This window comes from Tachypleus tridentatus, chromosome 13 (genome assembly GCF_004210375.1).
Source record: "Tachypleus tridentatus isolate NWPU-2018 chromosome 13, ASM421037v1, whole genome shotgun sequence".
NCBI lineage: Eukaryota > Metazoa > Arthropoda > Merostomata > Xiphosura > Limulidae > Tachypleus > Tachypleus tridentatus.
In genome coordinates this window covers 167,984,925-167,990,924 of record NC_134837.1, presented here as the reverse complement: position 1 = coordinate 167,990,924, position 6,000 = coordinate 167,984,925, and the positions used below count along the sequence as shown (strand labels likewise).

Here is a 6,000-nt window from a genome sequence, read left to right as displayed (position 1 = left end):
TTTCTTCAAATGTCATCTTAGTCTTTCACTTCTCACCTCTGTTTTCTGGAGAAAATAACTGAGAATGGTATGTGGACACCTTCAATAAATTTGTCACTCTTTATCTGCACATCCATTTGTATCTTTCTCAGGCGGATGACGAGTTCCTGTTCTCACTGTTTTACTCGCATGATTTTCTTTGACTGGGGTTATTCGTCACTTTTTAAAATCTCATTTCGTTGATATACAGAGAAGATGCTTGACCAACCAGTGGGATTCTGAAATATGACAATAAAACTATGACAGTCCTGGAACTAAAGAAAATATATTTAAAGCCATTCTCTGCCGCTGCTCTGTTGTTGAATAATTTGTCCTGTACAAAGTTGTCCAAATGCTTGAAAAAGTGGTATTCGGTGGGCGACAGGTCTGGGGAGTAAGGAAGATGAGACAATGTTTTATAGCCCAATTCGATGAGCTTTTGGATCATCATTTGAGCAACCTGGGGCCGAGCATTATCATGCAGCAAGATTGGTGTTCTTTGATTAACTAATGCTGGCATTTTTTCATGCAACATTCTATGCATTTCTTCAAATCCTTGACAGTCAACCACCACAATGACATTCTGGCTCTGGTTAAATATGCTGTAATGGATAATACCGGCCATAAACCAAAATACAGTGACCATAATCTTCTGTTGGTGCTACTTTTACTTTGGAAATGTTTTGGAACCTCATTATAATTGGTTGTAAAGTATCCACTTTTCATCACAGGTGTTAGTTCGATCAAGAAATGAGTCGGTCATTTTTGTTGCACAAAATCAGTATAGAGCGCAGTTTAAAACGGCGATTTTTCTGATTTTCATTGAGTTTGTGTTGAACCCATTTGTTGAAGTTTTTCACTATTCCAACTTGCTTGAGATGATCCGAAATTATTATTGTTTCCCGAACAGTTTGGCGCTGGTTTCTTTCCACTAATGTTTTCAGTTGGTCGATTTCAACAGCAGAAGGACACTTTCTGCCCTCCTTATCTTCAAGTCTCACATCTCCACTTTAAACCTTTCGGAACCAAAGCAGTACTGACGTTTGAGGGTGGTTCCTTCACCCCATACTTGGTTAATATTGTAAGGTTGCCTTATGAATGAGATGCGCAAGATAGAACAACCAATGCCATGTGCACTCTCTTAGTGAAAACAGGCTTATTAGTGTTATGCTTCATATTATATTATGAATCCAAGATGCTTATCCTGGTTGTTTTGCCCAGGTTGACTGCACTAGTTGATAACATACACTATTAATGCAAGGTGGCGTCACTGGATAATTGCCTTGTGGAACTGCAACTGTTACACTCAGTACTGATAAAATGCCCTTGACATATGTATCTCAGAAAGACTGGTATGGGTATTAACACTTTTACTGATAAGGCAGTTTGCAAACTCTCTCTTTGTTAACCTGAAGCTGACCTAAGAAGGTCAAAACGTTGTTCTCTGCTTTATTAATAATAATGTTAATACGCATAGCAGCCGGCCTGAGATACATTTTTACTTCAAGTGGATTTCTCGTCATCATAAACTTGCCCTGTATTTTTTTTGTTTGGGTGAACCACACTTGTTGATTTCTTAATACCTTTTGTACAAAATATAAAACTTACAAGCTTACGTAAAGCACTTCTGTTTGATTTGATTTTATTCCGCATATGTCTTCCTTTCTTCTTTAATGGACAAAGAGCATGCATATTCCAGAAGTAGTACTGTACCCCACAGGTGCTCTCTATTTTACTTGCGGCAAATCTGTTGTTTTTACTTGGTGTTTGTTCTCCAGTTGTCTAATTGTTTTGTTTTGTTTTACCTTCAACAGTTATTCTAGCTTTGGGTGAAAGGAGGTAGTGCTGTTTCGGAAGTTGACATTTTCTAACTTAAAATGTATCTGTGATAGGTACCATACTTTTACGGCTTTTAGCAGCAATTAGACACATATCATGAAATTCTCATAACTTTTCATGCAAGTGTAAAATATTTTGTCCATCAGTGCCAATTTAACTAAAATGATATAGTCATACTTCTCCATGCTACATGAAAAGTAACATCCATCTCATATCTTGGCCCTTTACCACTCTTCCCAATAGGATCTTTGTTTTATTTGCTCTTACAACAGCTTTAACTACTACACATTTTCCATTACCTAGACACTGTAAACAGTTTGTCAATATAATGAATTCGAGCTACTCAACTCAGATAGCAATTTGACTCGGAACTATGTCATCAAATTAGATTAATTATTAATAAATTATTGCTACTGGGTAAGATTTTTTGCACAATCCTTAACTATCAAGTTCAGATTATTTGATACTTGTTACTTTTGCTTCAGTTGATAATCACCTGGTAATTGAGAAGATAGCTCTCCATAATTACACACAAACACTAGGGCTGTGTCTACACATTAAGTTATGACTGACAAAACCCATTGCGTCCTAATAGCTAGACAGAAAATAGCATGTTTCTTGAACCAGTTACACTATCATATCAAACAGTGACATAATACTATTCTACACCTGTAATACGTCATTTGCATATTCAGAGATAGCACAACCATCTTCCCCACATGTACTCAGCCCATTGTTTCTCGACTCTTTGTGTTAGTATTCAATGATCTTACTACAAAACTGCATCTCGCTTGCTCCAGTAGTAACTATATAACGTTTTCTACAAAACGCCCATTACCTACGAATCTAATATCCAGTTTTAAGTAAGAAGCATCAACTTTTGTTTCTCAAATGACAGCACCATTAAAAAATGACACATACCTCTCTTCTTACAGTTAGTTTATCACAATTTGCCAAAGTGAAGTTAGATTTCATGGTCTGAAGTAATGACTTCTTTTAGAATACATGAGGCAAAACAAGGTCGAGCAAATTCTTAACCATTCTCTCCATGAGAAACTTGATCTTTTATCCATATATCCTCATGGGCACCTATCCAGTAGCATCAAGTACAGGATTGATTAAACTAGCCACTACAACTCTGAAAACAAAACATGCTTGCTATAACTATCCAAATAAATAATTTGATATTGGTGGCCAAGGCTAACCCAAACTTTGCTAGATTTCTTTAACTAGAATAGTGGCACCCATTACTGTTTTAAACTCTCCTGTTGAGTGTGCTAAAAGAGAGGTTTGTATTTCCTGCTCCTGTGACCAACTGAACGTGGACAGCCCCCATCAAGTGTTTAACAGTTTATTCCAACCAAAACATACATACCGTACGTTGACAATATAGCTATTTTTCAACATTGGCTTTGCCTATTTAAGCATTGGTCAGGCTTTTATCAGCCTTTTATACCCCATTTATGTCCTTGGCATTTCTAATTTCCAAATTTCTCTACCCTCGTCAATGCGTTCTCCATCACCGTATTATATACATAAGCACTTGTTACGTATTATAATTTATCTCGGAGAAGTCTTCGATTTATTATGTTACGTGCATTACGTATTAAGATTTCAACTAGCCAGAAATTTTAATTTTAAATTAGAAGTTAATTGAATCTTGATATGTATCAAATTTATTATATTTGCCAACAAGATTTATAAACAGTTTTTTTTCTTAACGTAATTATATCTTAATATACGAACATTAATACAGTTTATAATAACAGTCATTATAAATGATGATTTATATATAAAAGTTGTAGAAACGTCCAAATGATCCTGAGTCTTCTATCTGGCTTGGAACTGAATATTATATCGACGTTTCACGATGAACGAATTAATTCTACGTTGATACATGGGTATGCTTCATTTAGCGCAAAGCCAGCTAGTTTCTTCACATCTGAGTTTTCTTATCGACGAAAATATCTAATGTACTCGTAGAAATATTAACGTCCAAAGTGAATTCACTGAGGATAAACGGTTTTTAATATTTGAAATATATCATGTTCCTGTAATTTCCTGATTGGTAAGCGGTAATCACCATTAGAGTTACCGAGATATATAGTATACTATCTGTAGCAGATCAGCAATATCAAATTGTCTCATGGCGCGTCGATTTATAAATTTTAAGGGCGAGGTTCTCAAAAGAATAGTCGGCAACAATATTTGAAGATACGCTAATGCTTTCATAAAACATTATTTTACACACTATTTCTTTTTTAAATAAAAGACTTTAATGTACAAATGATAATACAACTTATAATAACGGTTATTGTTTGTTTGTTTTTGAATTTCACGCAAAGCTAAACGAGGTCTACCTACATTAGCCGTCCCTAATTTAGCATTGTAAGACTAGAGGAAAGGTATCACCCACTACCAACTCTTGGGATAATCTTTTACCAACGAATAGTGAGATTTACCGTCACATTATAACGACCTCACGGCTGAAAAGGCTAGCATGTTTGGTGTGACGGGGATTCGAACCCCCGATCCTCAAATTGCGAGTCAAGCGTCATAACCATCTTACCATATCATGCCTAACAAAATAGTGAAAGCAGATAATTAGAAACCTACAACTTTCCATGCATTGGAATGTTACCTGTTCTATTACATCACAAATCAACTCATTATAATCAAGACGAAATAGCATTTCTCAGGGTTTTTTGCTTGTGCTTATTGTATTAGCTAAACTGTTCACAATTCGTGTGTAAGCTGCCTAGCACACAACAATACATAATGGCATAAAATTCAAACTTGATAATTCTAGGTGTACACCTGATGAACGACAAAGTCATTTGTTTGTCAAGTTTTGTTCACAAGATCTTTAATTGGTAAAAGAAATTTTGATAAGTGTTCCTGGATACAGCTAAAGATATTTTCCTACTCTGTGCTAAGTAAGAAATAAAATCGTTACAAGGTTAGTGTCAGAGGAAATTCCAGTAAGCTTCAATAATGTGTCTTCGTGGAAGATGGCAAACTTCGAATGCTTTCTAAGAAGCCATAAAGTCTCGAAGTGCTACTCTAAGCAACTTTCTAAAATTTGTTATGTTTAATTTAAATCTCGAAGTTTGTTATGTGCAAGTGGTTTTATTAAATGTTAGAGGAAGCATAAGAAACACGTGCTAAAACGAGAACCAGAAAACACCAACATTAACATTTATGTTAATAGGAAAATGTTTTTACAAATTTGACGACCTCATTTTTAATCTGTATGCATGTAAAGTAGCATATGGTATTGGCAAGTGTTTCAAGGAGAATCGAATACTTCTTGTATTAATGAAAGCGTGCGTAATTAGTTAGGTGATGTTTTTAACATGATAAAAATATAATAATATTTTGTTCATATGTTTGTTAACTTCATGTAAAAAAAGGAAAATTTTTACTCTTTGTAGTTATTTAGAGGTCAGACAAACAAGATAATAATAATTCTATGAAACCATACCTAGTTTAGAAATGTAACACATTCAATATTTTCCATGATAATTCTGACATTTTACACTAATTTTGTGGCATAGACGCTCAGCAGGTCTGGATTAAAACAAACATACTTCGCAAAGTGAAGAAAAGTGCAGGTTCTTATATATATATATCTGTCTGTGTGTGTGTGTCTGTATGCATCATGTAGGAAAAATTAGTTCTCGTACAGAAATGTTCACACGTTATTTTAAAGTGTGAAAATTTTAACAATTTTTTATTGTGTTTCTCTCTAAAAATGTATCACACCTGAAACATTAATGAATTATTTTATATACATTTCATATTGTACGAACAGCATTATTATGTTTAGGAAAGGTGTAGGACTAAGAACTTACTGGTTACATGTTTTTAAAATCCTAACTGTATTAGTGTTACTTGCATGTTTTGTAACCTATGCTAAAAACACCTGAATAACGAAATTTGTTTCATCATGTAAAATAATTTTATTTATAATAAAAACCAACATATAACACTTCTTTTATTCTACAGAAAGAGAATAGAAAATTCTTATGAAAGAGAAAGTTTTATTAATTATTTATATTTGTTTGTTTGTTTTAAATTTCGCGCAGAGCTACACGAGGGTTATCTGCACTAGCCGTTCCTAATTTAGCAGCGTAAGACAAG

At 34.3% G+C, this 6,000-nt stretch overlaps 1 pseudogene; it reads right to left on the bottom strand.

Moving 5' to 3' along the window:
• Nucleotides 1–202: 202 nt before the first annotated feature.
• Nucleotides 203–664, bottom strand: LOC143236367 (histone-lysine N-methyltransferase SETMAR pseudogene; annotated as a pseudogene).
• Nucleotides 665–6,000: the final 5,336 nt, after the last annotated feature.